This window comes from Lonchura striata, chromosome 3 (genome assembly GCF_050655825.1).
Source record: "Lonchura striata isolate lonStrDom1 chromosome 3, ASM5065582v1, whole genome shotgun sequence".
Taxonomy (NCBI): domain Eukaryota; kingdom Metazoa; phylum Chordata; class Aves; order Passeriformes; family Estrildidae; genus Lonchura; species Lonchura striata.
In genome coordinates this window covers 16,468,967-16,488,798 of record NC_140705.1, presented here as the reverse complement: position 1 = coordinate 16,488,798, position 19,832 = coordinate 16,468,967, and the positions used below count along the sequence as shown (strand labels likewise).

The 19,832-nt window shown below is 38.8% G+C and overlaps 1 long non-coding RNA gene across 1 annotated transcript in view; it reads left to right on the top strand.

Annotated features, from left to right (window-relative positions):
- The first annotated feature begins 277 nt into the window (after positions 1-277).
- Positions 278-19,832, top strand: part of LOC144246014 (uncharacterized) — a 100,272-nt gene continuing 80,717 nt past the window's right edge. Inside the window, exons 1-2 of the long non-coding RNA XR_013339616.2 lie at positions 278-8,657; positions 18,114-18,218. This is a non-coding gene — a long non-coding RNA (uncharacterized LOC144246014). The remainder of the gene's footprint in view (positions 8,658-18,113; positions 18,219-19,832) is intronic.

Genomic DNA, 19,832 nt, shown 5'->3' with positions numbered 1-19,832 from the left:
AATAATTTTAAGTTGTATATCAAGAACTGCCCAAAGATAAATTAAGATTATTCAAATTTTATTTTATCTCTGTCCAGAATAGTCCCCTCAGATCCTCAAGTCATTTACAGTGATTTCTAGAGTCTGTTTCTGCTACACAGGCAATATTTTTCCATTTTTACATGTAAGACTTTGAAAAAAAAGAATAATCATGTCTCATCCACTCATTCTCATTGGTAATTGAGTCATTCCTTTCTGGTTTGTTTGCGGGGGGTGGAATGTGGATTATTTTAATTGATGTTATTTTTTTAAAAAATCTTACATTTCTGAGACTAAAGACCACTCAGTAATTCTTTTCTATAAGTTAGATAAAACTTTGAATATGTATCAATTAATGCTTTGCAAGTTCACAGTCTCATTTCACAGTACATCCAATGGAATAATTGTAGACTAAAATTAGAATGACAAGTATTGAAACTGCAAAGGGCATAGCATTAAAAACTATACCCAGTCTGGTGGGTTAACTCTGGCTAAGAGCTGAACTCCCCATCAGCCACTTGCCCACTTCCCACCTCACCTCTCACATCAGGACCATGGGAAAATTGAAAGAAGAGGAAGCCCCTTGGTTGAGACAAAAACAGGGAGATTGCTTACTGGTTACTGTTGTGATAAAACAGATATGACCTGAGGAAAATTAGTGGTGGACTTGGCAGAGCTGCATTAATGGCTGGTCACAATGATCTTAGATGTCTAAACTAAAATATTCTATGATTCTGTTTTGCCAGCAGGAGCTGATGGGATCAGCTGCATCCTCTGGTAGGGCCATTGGAGCTGGCTGGAGGCAGCTGGAACCAGCTGTGTCTGGCGTGTGTCACTCCTGACCTCTCCTCACAGACACCCCTGCAGTCTCAACCACACAGGAATTCAGCCTTTTCTGTGAGATGAAACTGCTCCTCTGTGATTTAAGGACAGAACAGAGATGGTTCAACACCACTGCTTTTGGCTACCCATAGATCAGTCACCACCATTTTCCTTTTTTGCTTGTAGATATGTGTCTGCATTTTAAAAGTATTAAAGTTGATATTGTTTGCATTTATTCCTACAAAAGTTGTTTTGACTGCACTGCTAGAATTGGGTCCTTATTCAGAAAAATATAACTACTTCAGAATGGCAGATAAGTATATGTGTTTAAGCACACTCAAAAATCTGACTGAAATTATAAGGTACAGCCCTGTGTTCAGATGTTGACATGGGTCACTGGTTAAGAGAAGGTTGTCCTACTTGTCTAGTAGCCTAGCTAATAATCATATTGCTGATTGAAACTGAAAATAAAGAGGTCTTTTGTCCAGGTGGCTTATGCATCTAAGTTTTCTTCTTTCAACAGAGTTTTAAAATGTCTCAAGGGGCAAAATCTTCCTCATTTCTCTCATAAGAGAAATTCTTCTGGCATATAAGGGTATAATAATTACACTTTAACTTTATACAATGTAGAGTTAGAAGTGTATCAAAAAAGATTGCTCTGAAGAGCTATAATTTTATTCTTATCAATATCATTAAGGCATGAAAACTGGGTCACCATGTGCTCATCAATGGGCCCCTCTAATTATTAGACCTATAACCTTTGAGAAGGAAAGAAAGAAGGTAACTGAGCAACATTGATTTGTGAAGATCCAAACCACACAATGGCATTTAGCATGGTCATTACCACAGGCAGACCTGCAGTGCTTGAAATTGCTTTCTTATTAGACCAACAGGAAAGGGAAACTGTGAGCCATTTAAGCCTGAAGGAAATTGATATAAAATGAGAAAAATCAAGGATAAATAGGATAACTAAGGGTACATTATTACTCTTTGGTACAAATGATTTCTCCTATTGACATTTATGGGAGATGCATGAGTATGTATGTCCATGAATTAAGGTGCAAAAAGTTCCTGGGCCTAATTGTAGAGAATCACAGTGGGTACCTCTGGAGACCTTCAGAGCAGATTGCACAGGATAATATCCTGGTGTGATTTCTCCAGAGAAAGACACTCCACAGCCCCTGTGGGCAGACTGTTCCACTGCTATCAGCCTCATAGTAAAGTTTTTCCTTATATTCAGATGGATCTTCTTGTGTATCAGTTTGCATCCATTGCCCTGTGTTCTGACTAATCATCACTGAAAAGAGTCTTGCCCATACACTTGATACCCGCCCTTCAATATTTGTATGCCTGGATAAAATCCCCTCTCAGTCATGTCTTCTCCAGGCTAAACAGGCAGTCTCAGCTTTGCCTCATAAGACAGATGCTCCAGTCCCCTAATTATCTTCACAGCCCTTCTCTGGAACCATCCCAGGTTTTTTTTTCTTTCTTGAAATGGGAATCCCAGAATTATACACAATACTCCAGATGTGGCTTCACCAGGGCTGAGTAGAGGGGTAGGATCATCTCCTGTACCTACTGGCAACACTTTTCCCAATGCATGCCAAGATACCTTTGGTCTTCTTGGACACAAGGACACTCATGGACAAATTATTGTCTGGCATGACCCCCAAGAACTCTGCAGTGCTTCTTCCCAGCAGTTTAACTCCATCTTGTACTGGAGGCTGGAGTTTTTCCTCACCAGGTGCAAGACTTTGCATTTGCCTTTGCTGAACTTTATCAGCTCCCCTCTGCCCAAATCCACATCCTGTCCAGGTCATGCTGAATGGTAGCACAGCCTTATTGTGAATCAGCCACTCCTCCCAGCTGTGTATCATCAGCAAATTTGCTGAGGATGTACTCTGTCCCCCCTTCCAACTTGACCTAGCACTGACACCCAGGGAACACTGTTAGCTGCAGGTCTCTAACTATGCTCTGCACCTCAGGCCACAACCCTCTGAGCTCTGCCACTCACTGCCCATTCATCTAATGCATATTTCCTGAGCTTTTCTATGTCTGTTATGGGAGACAATGTCAAAAGCCTTGCTGTAGTCAAAGTGAACAACTTTCTCTATACTTTCTTCATCTACTCAGCCAGTCATTCCATCAGAGAAGGCTACCAGATTGGTTAAGCATGATTTCCCTTTATGAATCTGAGTTAACTGCTCCTGATGACCTTATTTTCCTCCATGTGCTTAGAGATGCCACCCACAGGCTTAGATATGGGGCTTGCTTGTTCCCTGCTGAATTTTCCCTCCAACAGATATCAGGGTAGTTGAAATTCCCAAAATAACTGCTTCTTGTGAATGGGAGGCTGCTCCTATCTGTCCACATAGGGCTGCCACTAATTCTTCAGAAGCTTGTAAATTATGCATTGGTGAACATCCACCATGGGGATACAGAAGTGACCACAGGCCTCCCCTAATAGTACAGCTAACTAGGACACACATTCCCTGGGACTCCCTCTGCAGCCTGAGTCAACTTTGCATTACCTCTTAATCATGAAACATCCATTTCACATTGCATTGATGTGGCAGTCTGTCAACTGAGGACAATAAGGGACAAAACTCAGATATATCTCATTAAAGGAGTTGTAAATATTTCAAGATTTTAGATGTATACCACTTCTCTTAAATGTATAACACTTAAATATATATATCACTTCTTCTCCCATCCTAAAGGGACAATCCAAAATAAACTTGAGAAATTCTACTGCAAAGTATTTCTCACTGTTGTGCATAAAAAGGGAGCAAAATGAGATTCCATATGTTTTGTCAGATTAATATCAGAATTTAAAACAATCAAGTATGTCTCATATGAGACTAGGGGATCTTACTACTTCAGATACCTACCCTGAGCTTTAATCACTTATATTTTACTGCCACAAGAAATGTTACAGCTATGTTACTTTTATAATGGGAAACAATTTTTTATTCTTCTATTGTGTTCATACTTTAAAATAACTAGTTTTTTAGTAATTTTCAAATTCCCAAAGAAAGAAATGATCCAAGAGAGGCCAGTATTATAAAAATCCCATTTAAGGGTGATTATTTGGGAATATTGTATTACTAAAGACAGAAATTATTAGTTACTGAAAAAGAATTAGCTAGTGAACAGGAAAGAAATTTGCTAAGCAAGAGTAGTTATATGGAAGGAAAAATAGATAAAAAATTAAAAATGTCTTAAGGACTACAAAGTGGAAAGGACAATAAGAAAAGGATAGATTAATAGTGGTCTGGTAGTAGATATCTCTCCAACCATTTCTGTCTATAGCTTTTTATGCATATGCTATTGAAGCTTCAGTCCTACAGATATATGCAAGAACAAAAGTTGACTCAACATGAATGCATTTATGTTTATACTTCATTTCAGCTTCAGGATCTGAAGAAGTGGGAGTGACCTACTTCTCAATGTTTGTAAATAGTTGAAGTTTGCGAGTGCTAAGACTCAAAGGAAAAATATATGTTTACATGGATGGCAAGAATCTAGAGCTAGGACAATGAATGCAATTATTAAAATCATAGCTAATTACTTCTTCAGAGCCTTATATGATCTTTAAAATTTATGAGAAGGCCTTAATATAGCACATACTATATTCTGTCTGTAAATGTCTTGGAGTGTACTTAGAATCAATTGCTTTCAAATACAGCAGTTTTGGTAAAATGACTCAATGCCTGATCCAGTATTATAGTTTCAGTGATCACCTATAGTACTTTTACCCATGTTTTAAAAGGTGCTAAGACCTTGCAATTACCACTGATGTCAGAAGACTCAGTATTTGGAGATTGCTCACCATATCAAACTGAACAAATTCTAAGAAATTAAACATGCAAAACCCAGAAATGTTCATTGTGTAGGCAACAAAAGCCATGCTCAGCTGGGGAATATCTTAGTGGGTTATCTATATTCCAATATGTTGTAAATCTTCCTTGTGCTTGGGAGAGGAGCTGGCAGTATATGCATAATTTGTTTCAGAATGTTGCAAATCAAATGCAGAAGTTATGTCCTAAGCTAAAATCCTAACTTCCCTTGTATCAGCTGCCCCATTTACACTTTTTCTGTTTTCTCCCAGAGCTGGGAAAACAGTCTCACCACCTCCAAGATGTTCAACTTAGCAGGCAGGTGATGTAAAGAGGAGAATGAGGAGAGTGGGAGTCCAAGCATGTGTTAGCACTGTGTGTAGCTAGAGATCTGACACATTCCCTCCCAGAATTTCTCCACTTACCCACACTCTTCTCTAGGTATGTTAAAATCCACACTGCTTTAACATAGGGAAGTACAGATGAGAAATACAATTATATTCCCAGCTTCACAACCTCGAGTGAAGATACTGTCTTTTGGAAGGGTGTTTGCTAGGCAGAATCCTCCTTTGAACTCTCATGCATAAATACACTTACTTGCCTGCAGTCAGACTCTTTGCCTTCAGGACTGATCAAAACCATATATTTTTAGTATAAAAGGTAAGAAATGTCCTTGGAAACAAGTAGCAAAGTTTATACTTTTGGTGTTTTGTAGATACATTTAACTTTGAGAACTCAGCATGTCCCTGAGATTTTACACATCACTTCCCTTAATATTAACTCTGAGTTCTCTGACAATGAAAACTAAAAGTGGAAGATCCTTCTGTTTGTGTTGCAAAATAATCAGATTTACAGAGGTGATGTACAGACTTTATTTCAAGCCCTCATTTTTAGATTCAAAGCTAAAAAAAATCTTTCCTAGATGGGATGTTAAGTTTTAATCCCCTTACAGAAGTCAAATTCTTCCCATGTCCTCCCACACATAGTCTTCTTCACACCCACATGGGTATGTGACATGTACCCACACTCACTCAGCTTAGCAGTGCCACCATGTACCCTATTACCTCCTTCAATTTATACATTTTTAACATTTTTGCACCTTCACAGAAGGACTTGACTGTTTTTCAAACACCAAAATAGCTTTAATGTAATGTCATAAGAGTGCATTCTCATTAGGATTTGTCTGCAATGCAGGGCATTTCCCCTTGACCCAGATACAAAAGAAACATAATATAAATAAATAAAATGGAATAATTTTAATTTATGAAGCAGAATTGTAAACTTGGCTAGATATTATCTCATTAATATGTTTCTGAACTCATGCTGATTTTTTGTTGACCCTTCTAGCTGTATCCTTGGTACTTCTACACTGGACAGATTCATTTATATTTATCCGAAGCTTTAAATGCTGCCCTAAAGTTCTACCATTTATATTTCATAGCAGTAGTGAGAAAGGTGCAAATGCTCAAAGGTGCATGAGGTTTTAGATCTTACTCTGTTTAATGAAGCTGGCAGCTCTTATGTAAATCACTTAATGCAGCTGAAGTGACCAAGTGCATGTCACACTGACTTCAAGGATACGGAAATTACCTCATTTGAATGTATGTCAGCTGTGCTCCCTGATCTCTGAGGAAGTATTGAAGAAAATAAAAATATGCCTGCAGTGTCTGATGTCAGCCATGATCTGCTCTCCCTGATTTAGACTTCTACATTTCATTTGAATTCACACTGCATTAACCATATGTGAGGAGTGCATTATGTGAGGATTTAGGTGTTTCTTAGCCTTCTTTTTTTAGCAATACAGAATTCCAGTATTTTATAGCACTACTTTCTCTCCTTCATTGTGATTGTTCCAAAATCATGCAGATGTGGAAAGCAATTGGTCAGTGCCTATATTGGTATTTGTTACTCAGAACACAGACTCAACATATTTCTTAAGAAAATTAGGGTAGTAATAGGAGACACCAGGATCTCCCTACTGAAAGAAGAAAATCAGAATGAATTAGGACATTATACAATTAGACAAGTTACAAGAAATAATTTCAAGATTCTTTTATCAATTATTTTTCTCCTTCACAGGGAAAAAATTGTTTTATATAAACTACTTCCATTGTATTTCTTGCCAGATTGAGTGCACTTACAGATTTGCAGTAAAGTAGCAGTGGACAACAAAGTTCTGATGCAGAATTGGATTTAATATTATTGGGAGAATATACTCTGTGTACATGTGGGTCTACTCAAGTACTTGAAATTAACCAGTATTTCATTCTCACTAAGAAAAAGGACGTGGCAAAAATTATGACTATTTAAACAATTCTGTGTGCTTCTATGAGGGTTTCATATTTGTCTACTTTAAATATTTTTTTATGTTGCACAGTACATAAAGAAAAGCTAAAATAAAATAGAAGTATTTTAAGGTTGTTTAAACAGAAGGCTTTTAATGAAATAACAGCTTGTACTATTTATTTTAAAAAGAAATTCGAAATCATTAGGTTTTGCACTGATTCTGCACACAGAGAAGTTTTGAAATAATTGAATATGGAATTTCTACTCCTGGTTCTGGAATTGTAGTGAATTTCAGCCTGATTCTGCTTTTGTTGCTGCTGACCACAGAGGGCTACGTTGACCTCAATCTAATCCCCTTTAGCAAATTAATCCACTGCAATATTTCTCCCTTTAGTTTGGTAAATTCAAGTTCCTGCTCATTACTGTTCAGTTATTCTTTTGGCTGAGCATTACATAGAAATTTAGAGCACAAGACTCTTAATTCTCTTTTTTCCTCTTTCCAGTCAGATGGCTGCCTTAAAGCAATCTGTTTTGATGAAAAACAGGGTTTCTTTTAAGATATGAACTTTTCTTTTTTTCCCACTCCCATAATTTTTGATGGCACCTGGGGTAGGGAGGCCTGTTGCCTGCAAGAAGGAATGTTATATATGTGGTGCCTGGGAGAGAGGCAGCACACAGGAATGGAATGTGGAAAATTGTCTTGTCTTGCTTTTCCTTTTCCCATTTACTTTTGCCTGCTTGTGTCTACAGTCCTTGCTCAGTTCTTTAGTGGGTTTGGGGCTTTTTCTTTCTTTCTTTCCTTCTTCTCTTATGACTTTTTAGAGGAACTTTGAGGAAAGTTAGCTCAATTTACTCTAGTAATTATCCCAGAGGGGTAAGGACTAATTGCTGTAATTATTACTTGAGGTCATGTGGGGAGATTTAAAGCCTGAGGCTGGCTATAAAGAAGCAGGTTAAAAATTAGCTTTCTTGAATTTGAGAGGCAGTTGATAAATCTTGGTGTTGCAATGTTCTTATCTTCTAGGGGAGAATCTGATAGAACAGATGGAGCAACTGGAACAGATATATGTTTCTTTTTCTATTTACCTGATTTTACAATTGGAAAATAGTTTAACAGGACATGGTTGCGATGAGATTCTACTTTGTTTAGAGAAATAATTTTTAAGAGTAAGACTGTATGACACCACCAATATATAGAAGTAATGAAAGGACTAGTTTCTAACATCACAATAACAAGGTGATTTGGCTCAGTTAAACAGAACAAATTTTAAGATCAGGATCAAATCCAGAAACAGGTAACAAAAGTAATCTCAATGTCCAAAACAGGAATCAGTAGTTACTGAAGTGACAATTCAGTAATTCGTGTAAGATATTTGTTAGAGTTCAGCAGCCATGTGCAGCGCTGAAGATTTGCTTTGGTAAAGTTTTGATACCTTTAAGTTCTTAAACCTTTTAGAAGCCTTTGTAGAAGAAAAGACTTTCTAGCTGTTGGCATAATATCCAGTAAAAACGAAAACCTGTTTGGTTTTATGCTCATAATCAATACAGACCTAAAATAACTCCTTTGAGGGGTCCCCATTTATCTTTCAGGAGTAAAACTTCAACTAGTTCTCAAACATTAAGAAAAAAAAAAAAGGAGAAAAAAAAAAAGGAAAAGGAAAAAAGGAGGGGAAAAAGATCCATGGAAATAAAGTAGGTAAGAATTGTTTTACTTATTTCTGTTTGGACATGATTTTTCTTTCTTGTCTGGACAAGGTCTAAAGATAGGTTTACACCAGTCTTGATTAATAGGTTAAAACATATCCTGGTTTTCATGCCAGAGCTTTCCCTTGTGTTAAGTGACGGAATGCATCCTGACCTGGCAATAGGTTGTGTATGTGAAATGGGAAGGAAAATGTCTTCCAATTTCTAATCCCTACTGTAAATCTTGTAATCACATGTACTCAGTAGTGCAGATTTGGTGGGGGGTGGGGGGGAGGGGGTTGAGTCATTTCTATATATTAAGAGATAAAGAGGACTTAGCTGGTACTAGCAGGTACCAGCAAATGTAGTTTAGTTTGCTGTCACCTCATTCATTAATAGCTGACTGTAATGGTGGGCACTGGGCATGAGATTCTAATGGGAAGGCAGATTGCCTGTCTTGTCAAGGTTTAGGAAGTGAGAACTTTGTCAAAAGTGTAACAGAAAAGCTGTTATGTAGGTTATGTATAATCACCAGGCTCTGTGAGGTGTTGATGTAGATTGTACTCAAGCCTTCACCTCACATAAAATGGTGCTCACACATTTAATAAGGAGACTTGATTAAAATGCCATAAACACACACTTTGGTAAGAAAACAGAGATTAAAGCAGCAGGAGGCATTAGAAGCAGCCAATAGAACACTATGGGGGTGTTTTCTAAAGATTAGAAGAAATCACTCCTGAGTAATTCTATCTTCCCCATACACATGTAAAGGATATTTTGATATTTTGACATTTCAGTTGAAACAAGCAAAAAAACAAAACAACAACCAAACAAGACAACATCTGAAATTGAAGTGACAATTTCCTGTCAACAAAACACTCCCTGAATTTTTGTGCTTGGGGTCTTGGAGACTAGTGATGTTTGAAAATAGTCTCTCTCAGCATTTGAGTTGTTTGTTTTCAAGGACTCATAGAAAACTAGGCAGAAAGGAACACAGCAGAGAGTCATCAATTGTCCTCCCTCTGTCCAAAACTAAGAGCTATTCTAGCTCCATCAGCCCTTAGAGGGACCTGCAAGAGCAGCTGCTACACTGAGGCAGGAGAGCCCCAACCAGAACTTTCCTACTCTCAGTAAAACCAGCTGAGCCTCACCTGCTGAGGTAAAGCACAAGCAGAACACATGCTCACTCCAGCCCTGGCACGAGAGGACACAGAGCAGGAAGCATCTTGTGCCTTTGGAGCAGCCCTTGGGACAGATTTTACTGGCTGTAAAGACAAAATGTCACTTTGACCTCTGTGTAAGAACAGTGCACAGGACAAATTCAAAACATCCTTTACAAAGTAATTGTTTGACTTTAATGTTTTCTAGCATGTAACTACTAAATATTCCCATAAGTAGTAATGTCTTGGTAATGGATAATCTAGGATGTCCTTGTTTTATAAGAATTTTTTCTCTTAAATCCCCATCCTGTGCATACATATACTGAACACACACAAACACACAAGTTATTATAAAAATTTCAGTTTAAATCTCCAGCAGCTGAAAAGCATTAAAAAGACCACTTGGTGTATGTGCAAGCCCTACTTAAAACCAAAGATTACATAGCCATGTCAGTCAAAGGAGTTTTTATTTTTCTTTATTTTAATTTGCCTGATTTTCTTCCTGTTTTCTAATTCTGGGATAAGAATCTGATTATTACAGATTACATTGTGCCATTTGGATATTTAAAATTACATTATTGAAATCTTGGGCCTATCCAGGGGAAGCATCAACTGAGGGTACAGTGTAGCTCTCCTTAATATTATGGTGTAATGTGGTAAGAGATTGTCTGATGCCCTGTCCTGCCACTAATACAAGTGCGTTTTTGGAGTAATCTCCTCCTTCTCTCACAGATGTCTTTGATTGTTTTTCAAGTGCCAGAACATCTTGGGGGTGGAGCCTTTTCTTAAAACTGTCCCTGTGTGGAGAAGAGAGGAGCATACTTCTCCTTTGGTCACATAAAACACAGGTTTGAATGCTCACACTCCCAGGGAAGTTGATTGCCGCGCTCCCGCCCCAAATCCCTTTTCTCTCAGCCGCGGCTAGCTCTTGTGGGGCGAGGGCGGGCGATGGAGGCACCCTCCGCCGCTCCCAGCTGGGGTTTGGAGAGTGCCTTTGTGGGTTCCGGGCAGCGCTGGCAAGCCTCGCGGTGGTAAATGAAGAGCGGATCCTGCTGGGGGCTAAGTCCAAGTTTATTGTAGCCCAACGGGGCCAAATATCCTAGAACGGTGCCAGCCAACAGGAACAAGCACAAGGTGCTTGCACTGGCTTATAAACTGTAAGGGAGGGGTATCCAACGACCAATGGGGATAGGGATAGGGGGTGGCTCCGGGATGGGGGGATATGGTGGGGTCCAATGGGGGAAGGATATGGGGGGAGTCCCAGGTCCTCGCCCAATCACCCGGTGCCCTGAGTAGAAGCTTCTGGATGGATGGGAAGGGGCACCGAGTGATAGACAAGGCACCCGGGGGGGGGTAAAATGCCTCTTTCAGGGTGATGGATAGATACTGGGAAGGCGGGAAGGGCGGACAAGGCGGGAAAACTGGGGATAAACCAAGTTGCACACGGGGGTACAAAGGAATAAACCAATACATAATACAGGGATAATAAAACATACAAATAACGCAACTCCACAGTTGATGACCTGTTAGTGAAAGGTAGAGGAATAAGACATCACAAAGATATCTGAAGTTTCAGGGATCCAATATGTTGTGCTTCTCTGAAATGGCAAGGAAAAACATTAAGAACAGCAGATTCAGATAACTCTGGGCTGTGTGATGTTTCTCCAGAAAGTATTTTGTTTTGTAGTCAGCTTAGGAGAAATTCTTGACTGAGCCAAATCCATCCTGGTGCATCTGATCTTTAATCTCATTAGCTCCAACCTTTTCCCAGCTGCATCAAAGACTGAATTCAAAATCAAACACCATTAAGCCTTCAGCATCTGATTGTGCTCTATACACAGAGGAGACTTAGATGTGCACCCTCCACCATTATACCCATACCAATGTGAATACTCCCAATAGTCTTTAATACATTTTGAAATGTAATTGTCAAATTGAATATCGAAGTATTAAACATGAAATGAATAATTAATGAGGTTCTAGTGCTTTTAACAAAACAAACCCATATAGTCCAACAGCATACCAAAATACAAAATATTCAGATACAGGTGGTCTCCTTTTCATGTTTTGGTCAGATTTTGCCACTATTGTAGGTAGAACAGACTTGCAGAATGATCTGTGCAATTCTGCCTTTAAACTTCTATATAGCCTTGGAAACCATTTTGCCTGCTTCCAATCTTCAGCTGGTTTCTGTCTCATTTATATACTCAAGAAGCTCTTTATAGCACAAGTACTCTTAGAGTGACTTGAAAAAAGTTTTTTCTGCCTTCTGTAGGTATATACGGATGCAGAAAACGGGTGGGGGGTGGGGGGGATGGACAGCCAAGACCATGATTTAATGATTTAATGATTTAATGTTAGATGATCTTTGGTTTTATGATTTCTTACCACATTACAGTTGGATAACAGAAAAGTGTATGACCTGCCAAACCTACTGGAGATGTGCTTTCAGCAACAAAGACTTTTCTCATATGGGTTACAGAGATACCAACAGGAATTTATAAGCACATAATTCTACCCATCAGAAAAATATGTTGGGATCGCCAGCATAGTGTGACCTGCTACACAAAAAATGCTGGTTGGACTGAAGAGCAGGGTGCACAGTAGCCTCAAAGTTAGTAAATTTCCAGAGAAAATTAAATTGTGTAAGGTTTAGATGAAAAGCCCATAAACACAAAACAGTACTAATACATTCCAGCTGGTGCGAGAATGCAGGCTGAATGCACACAGTAACAGGATAATTTTCTTTTGAGATACGTTTCACTCCAGCCTTTACCACAGATTTATGTGGGTTTGGCATATATGCTCCAAACTGTACTTTTAACTTCAAAAGTGGATAATGATCAATTATAGGATCTCATACTGCTGTGAGAAGACAGGGACAAAAGGTTGGGGGCAATGTACTGAGCAGCTCTGGCTTCAGCAGGCAGCACCAGTGGCAGTCATGAGCGCTATGCTCTGCCTCTGTGGGCTGAACCCGTGACATAGAAAAGAGTAGACAAAAAGTCCACAAACTCATGGATCTTTATTAACATGGAGCTTATGTAAATTGCACATTAAATAGGTTACAATACTTCCACTTGGCAAGAAGAGAGCCAACCATCTGGACTGATGTGATTAGCAATGTTCATTCTAATATTCTTTGACTAAAAAACACATAGTTTTCTGGAAGCAGATATACATGAAAAGAAATGGAGGATTTCTTTAAGTTGTATTAATAGTGGAAGTTGTGTTGTGTAATTCCAAATCATTTGGGTAATGAGGTGTACTAATTTTTAGACTCAGTCCAGTTTAGACACACAGCATGCATATGCCCTGTAATAGGAGTGTTTATTAATTATATTTAATTGTCATCATTTTTCCTAATGATAATTGTGTTCACCCCTGTTCATTTTCTTTCTGAAATGGCGATTATTGAGAGTGGGGAACATGAACAAATAGGCAGCTGAAACTAAGGAACCATGGGTGTCTGCATTTGAAAATTTGCCTTCAACAAGCCAGCCATCAACAGAGTCATCCAGCGCCATCATGCTCCACTGGCTGGGAAAGGAAAGCTTGTCCAAACCCATTGCTGCTCTCCAGTGGCAAGCAGGCTGGTCATAAAGACAAGTGCCTTTCATAAATGGATGTATGCACCATGAGCACAGGCTTAACTAGAATTTTCCAATTAGCTGATTGCATATTTTTATGGGGTTAAGTAATGGTAACCTCCACAGCACTTATAGGAGGGGCATTAGGGCTTCTAAGCCTTAAAAATGCCACCAGTAGGTGGAGAACAAGCAACATGAATCATGCACAGGAGAACACAGTACTCAATCTTGGGACATTGCTGTAACATGCAGAACTGCATTTTGTCACTAGGATACCAGTTCCCTAGTCCTTTCCAGATGCAACTCTACATGTAGTTGCAAAAAGAGCTTCTGGCTTAGCTCCAGAAACGAGAACTGCCTATGACTCCTTGAAGTTGTAGATTGTGTGTTTGGAAAAGCTGCATTAGAGCCATTAGAGCCATAATGCCCATCTGCAGTGTTTGTCGATTTAAATGCTCTGCAGCTTCTCTGAAGGTACACCATGTATGTTCTGCTCAAGCTAGCATTTCCAGGTTCAAGAAAAGAGGAAAGTACTGGCAGTATTCCAGCAAGCACAAGGGCCTTGAATTCTCTGTGTGCCAGGGGAGAGCTGATGAGTGCTCCATACATCTAATACATCTATTGCCTGCATATTCACTTGCATTTTCTTTAATAATGTGATATACTGAGAAACACAGGGGTAGAGGTTAGATGTGAAGGTTCTTTGTTGCACTTCTCTCTTGCTTAGTGCTGGACTTCAAAAATTTGATTCACACATTAAAACAATGATGAACCATTTAATTGCACATCAACCTAGGGGAGAAAACTTTTATGAAATCCAGCTAGTCCTGTAGCAAACATTTTCCTGTCAGAATAACTGACACAGACCACATCAAGGCCTCTCAATTTCTGAGCCTACACAAAGTTCCTATGTATTGGTTTCTTTTTTTTTTTTTTCCAACCATGTGTTTCTGGGAGATTAAGCTCATTAAAAAGGAGAAGTTCTGTAGACTACTTTAATTTTTTGTGAGGCTGAGTATTCTTTTCCTCCATCCTGTAACAAAATGCAGTATCTATGACTATCGTGGACTTCATATTTCTATGTTGCAACTCATAAAAGTTTTGCTTTCTGAGTATCTTTTAATGACAGTAGAAAAAGCACTGCATCTTGTCATGCTGCAGCTTTTTCTTTGTAGGGTCTTCTTCCTGAGAAGGAATGCATGCATATACAAAATATGTCATATCTAAAGACCAAGAACTAGGACATGTCAGGCTTTTAGTGAAAAGACATCTTTTACCACAATGATTTCAGAAGGGTTTTTAAAGATGTGTGCACTTCTGACAAGGTGTGGCACAGTATCTGTCTCTCAGCATGTTGAGCCAGATTCACCAGCCAGGACCACTAATTCTATCTCCCTCTCTAGATCAATGATTGCACATCTCTTGCCAACCTTAACTAGATATACAGCATTTTTCAACTGTTCCACAAACACTTCAAATCAGAAGTATGATGCGTTGGAGGGGAACAAGCAATTTCATTTTAGCAATAGCAATGTACTCCCATCTTTGTTCCTCAGTCAGCAGCATCCTGTTAACTGCAGTCATGATGACTTGTTTCACATTCCAGTTGGGACGTCTAGTCCTTTTGTTACAGCCTTTTGCTGGAGTCTGAGGCGACATGCCTTATCATACGCAATTGGGAAGCTGTCACATATATCACCCAACAAAAGCGTGGTGCCCTGGGAGAGCTCCAGAAACACTGTACACCCATGCTACCAAAAGCCTGCAGCAGACTCCTAAAAGAGCAGCTCCACATTTCAGGAAGTAACACATTACAGAATGATTCTTCCATTAAGATTTATGCTTAAAATAGAGGAGCCACAACCTCATGCATCAGCAGTGTTTTCATCAGCTGATTAAGCATGACTGATGAAGCAGGCTCCTGACCTTTCTGAGGCTGAGGGGGAAAAGGGAAAGAAAAAAAAAGAAAAGAGAAATGGCCTCTCTTTCACCTTCATATTCAATTGGGCACTTCCTCGAACAAATAAAAAGACACTCTTGCAGCTGAACAAGAGGCCATGCAGTTAACCATGGGCCCCTGAAGTTGTTCAATCAAGAAGGAACATGATACTTTGTGATTTGTCTGTTCATTGCTACTGGGGTGGGCCATTGCTCCTAAGTGAAGAATAATAGATGTCAATTACCTTCAGATCACAGACAAACCTCTGGCATTCTTAGGCAACCTGTTATTAAATTGTTAACTTTCTGATGTCTGCCTTACTACTTTAAAAACACATACCAGTCTGACTTTAAATATACACATTGAAACCAGTAATAAATCTTTCTGAACACTAAGCCTAGGATGTATGCACAGTCTTTAACTTTTAATTTTTTTTAACTTTTTTGAAGAGTTCTGTAAGTGTAAGTTTCTTTTAGTGAAGTCATACCATGTACCCTACAAAATTATTCTGTTGTGGAAGTCTCAGCAGGGCTCTTTTAGGGAATGGGAACTAATATTTGGGGACAAGTAATTGTTCACCAGCTTGTTCTTAGGCAGGAGCAGCTTCTCTGGTGGAAAGTACCTATCAGATTCTCTGATTACCATGGAAGAGATGCAATCCTTCAAAAAGAGAAAAACAACTCACAAAAAATTTTAACAGAAGGCAGAAACTTTGATTCAAACTTTGAAATCCTAGGGAGCTGGCATAGAATGAAGCAGGAAAGCAACATGTTCACGCTGGCTCATGAATTACCTTTTACTAATTCCCAAAGCAATTTTTTTTTCTGTCACAATGTGCTTTTCAGAGCAGGGATTTGAACAAAAAATCCCTTACCTCATGCCTTGTTTTTTCTCCTTCTGTTCTCCACCAAAAAAATTTATAAGCTCCCTGATCATCCCAAAGGAGAGTGAAAATACAGAAATATGTCTGCAGAGTTTTACTAGAAGAGACTAGCAGCTCTATATTCAATTTTAGGCAGATGGCAATCTGGAATTGTTCATCCATGTGAAGGCTCTGAGACAGCTGGATTAGGAGTGTGGTTACTCTGAGCTTTTCTGGAGGCACTGAAAAAGTCACCAGCAGAATAGAATACTTGTGTATATCTGTTCCATGCATATATTGATTGAACATAGGAGAAGAGCATGTAATTAGGTTTGTAATTGCATTAAGGGATCCTGTGGTCCCCCTCTCAGGACAACTCAGCCCTCACTCTAATTCACCACTTGCTCTAGAGAACCACTGTCATCTCCTCTTTATCTAGTGGAAAGGTAAGCACTTGGCTAACCAAGTAAACACAATACATCTACTCTTTGCCAGCCAATGTCAAGACCTATTAAAAATTACAATAATTCAGATAAATATTTTCAGACATTTTCTATGCATGCTGGCTTGTTCTATTAAGTAGAGTTTAATCAGGCTGACTGTTTCATTTTTAAATGCAATAAATTAATCCTGAAAAGTCAAAAAGTACACAGAATTGTTGCCAGGTCTGCAACTGACAAATAGAAATGGGAATTTTTCTACTGTGGAACATTTATCTTCCTGTGATGGATGCAAATTATAAAAACTTCTCTTTAAGGGAATGGAAAAGGCATAATGTAAAAAATTTAAAATACACTACAAAAATATTACTTTAATGCAATTTTTAACTTCAGTTTGTTAAACTGAATCATCATGGTACATTTTTGCTCCATTTAAGAATTGGCATTACCTGGACTACTTACAGCAGTATCCTGTATTTCTCATGTTCTATTTTCTACCACAAATCTCCAGATTCCAAAATATCCAAAACAAAACTTTAAGCAGGTGACTTGGCAGGTCACTTGAACATAAGCAAAAGTAAAACCTGTCCAGAATCAAATGCTGCAGCTCCAATTCAGGTTTCTTAATCCCAAAATGTTATGTTAGTTTTCCCTGATAAGAATCCCAAAATATTTGCAAAATCTGTATTTCCCCAAAAGATCTTCTGTCTGTGATGTATGTAAATCTGAAGCCAGGGAGAGATCCAGGAAAATGAAGTGACTGAGACAACATTTTATCGACCTCACAGTCACCTTATTTACAGAAGAAATAGGTTAAGTGGTTATTTTTGACACTCATATTGTACAGCAATTCAGCCAGGGATGCCTTCTTTTTTTCCCAGTGACCAGATTTTTGAAGTGTTAGAGGCTTTAGGGTACTCTCACCAAAGCCCATTGTTTGCAGGGGTCTCAAGTATTGACTGATGCTTTTACTGTCCAGGAAGGACAGAGGTCAGAGTCCCAGTTGGAGGTTTAGCCTGTGACAATGCTTTTGTGACAGTGTGGGAACAGCCTGACTTGCAAAAAGAGGACATTGTGTCTTTGTCTATTCTCAACTTAGAAGTTTTCTTGTAAGGCTGTTTCAGCTGTTGGGAAAACAAGACATTAAATTATTGTATTGCAAAAAATGTGCATCATCAGACGCAAATTGGATTCATGAAAACACTTCTGGTACAGAAATATTCTCCACAGTGTAACTTTACTCCTCCTTATTGGTGTGGCTTGAAGTAAAGATCACCTTGCTCCAATCTTTCTATAGGGAGACAAAAAAGAATAGCTGCTCATGTATAGGCTGTGTAGGCCCTCATGTTAAATGTTTTTACTTCTTACAACAAGAAACAGTCGATCATCACTAAGCAGTCTCATCAAAACTGATGGTGTTTAAAATAGGAGCTTCCCACTCTGAAAGAAATGTCTCTTACTGTCTTCCCATCAGAGAGAGAGCCCATCCCTTCCTGCTGGGACACCCAATGAGTTTTTCTTGCCTGATCTTCAGTGTCAGAAATGAGAAGAATAAAGAACTTATCACAACAGGACACAGGTGATTCCTCCTTGCTTACACCAGTTCACATCTCCACCATCATGAAAAATCACATTCATGCACAATCTGTTCTGAGCTTCATTTCAGTATGAATGAAACAGCCTTTCCTTCTCCTGTTCTCCTCCTATCAAGCACCAAAAAGCTGAGCACACATACTGTATCCTGGGCACCCCTTTATGGAAGATGACCTTATTGATGTGCTTCATAGCTCAAGTATCTTTTGAGTGCATCTTCAGGTATATTATCAACCTGAAAGGGTGTTTTAAGTCCTGGTTGTTGAGGGTCCACAATCCAGAAGATTTGTTTTGTTCCCTGTTCAACTGCAGTCTTCTTATGTGACATTAGACAAGTTATGGAGCATTTCTTAGATCTACTTTTCTGTCTGTGAAAGGAGATATTGTACTTGCTCCTCTCAGAGAATTTGAAGTCTGTGAGGCACTCAGGTATGGCAACAGTGTGCATATCAACAGCAACCCATGCATTTAGGGATGCCCCATTTTGGCTAGGTAGACCAGAGAACCTGGTTCTCCATCAACACAATCAAAACAGAAGAAAGGAAAGCTGGATGGTGCATTATTAGGTTCTGCAGTTGTTCTGGAAATCACAAAAAGATACCCCACATGTGCCCATTCCAAACAAAATAGAGGAACCTATTTTAATGTTAGTGAACACGGGTTTTCTGGTCAGTAAATGTTTGTATTCATGATTATTTTTCCTAGGAAGCCACAGATGTTATTCACAATTAATCTGAAAGGAGCAACATTTGTTCCAGCAGAATTCTCTGTTTAACATATACTCAATACCAAGGGTGAAAAAAGCAATCCTTATACTACCAGGTACAAAAGCAGGAAAGTTTGAATGCAAGCAAGTACAATTGTTATCAGCTAATGACTGTAACTATTTGCTGTTCTTCAGTCTCCTGCCTCTCATAGAAGTTTCAGGCATATGATGAGGGAGTCAAAATGGCCGAAGAAACTTCAGCGATCTGTCACACACTGCAAGTGTGAACAGCCAAAATGATCAATGATTAAACATGCTGTGTGATGGTAATTGACACAACAAGGAAAGCTTTTACCTGTACTGAATAATTAAGACTAATCAATATATTGGCAGGATTGATTCACTGCTGATCAAAACAAGGAAACAAGGAAAAAGTCATCTTCCTTGAATCATTTATTTATCATCATTGGTTCTATCATATCAAACTGCAGTGCTGCAGCAGCACTTTATAAATGAGCATTGATTTCCATCAAGCACATAGTGAAAGTTTACAGCACAGTTAGGTTATTGACATGTGTTACTTCAGAAACAAAGACAAATGTCTATTTTTCAGATTGGAGTCATAAATCCCATCTTCAGCTGAAACAATGGAAGTAGGTATAGAAGCAACATGCCAAAGAACAGCAGTTCTTTAGGCATTAGGAGAGACTGGTGTGACCAGACAGCCTGTAGGACTACCTGTAAAGTTTGATTTTCTTGGTGTATTTCAAGTTCAGAGAAGACGAATAGCACATTTCAGTAGATTTCATGTTAAATATGTAGTTGTCCATACATCATATAGCTATTTGATGGACTATATTAATTATAAAACACAAACCTAGACACAAGTCTATG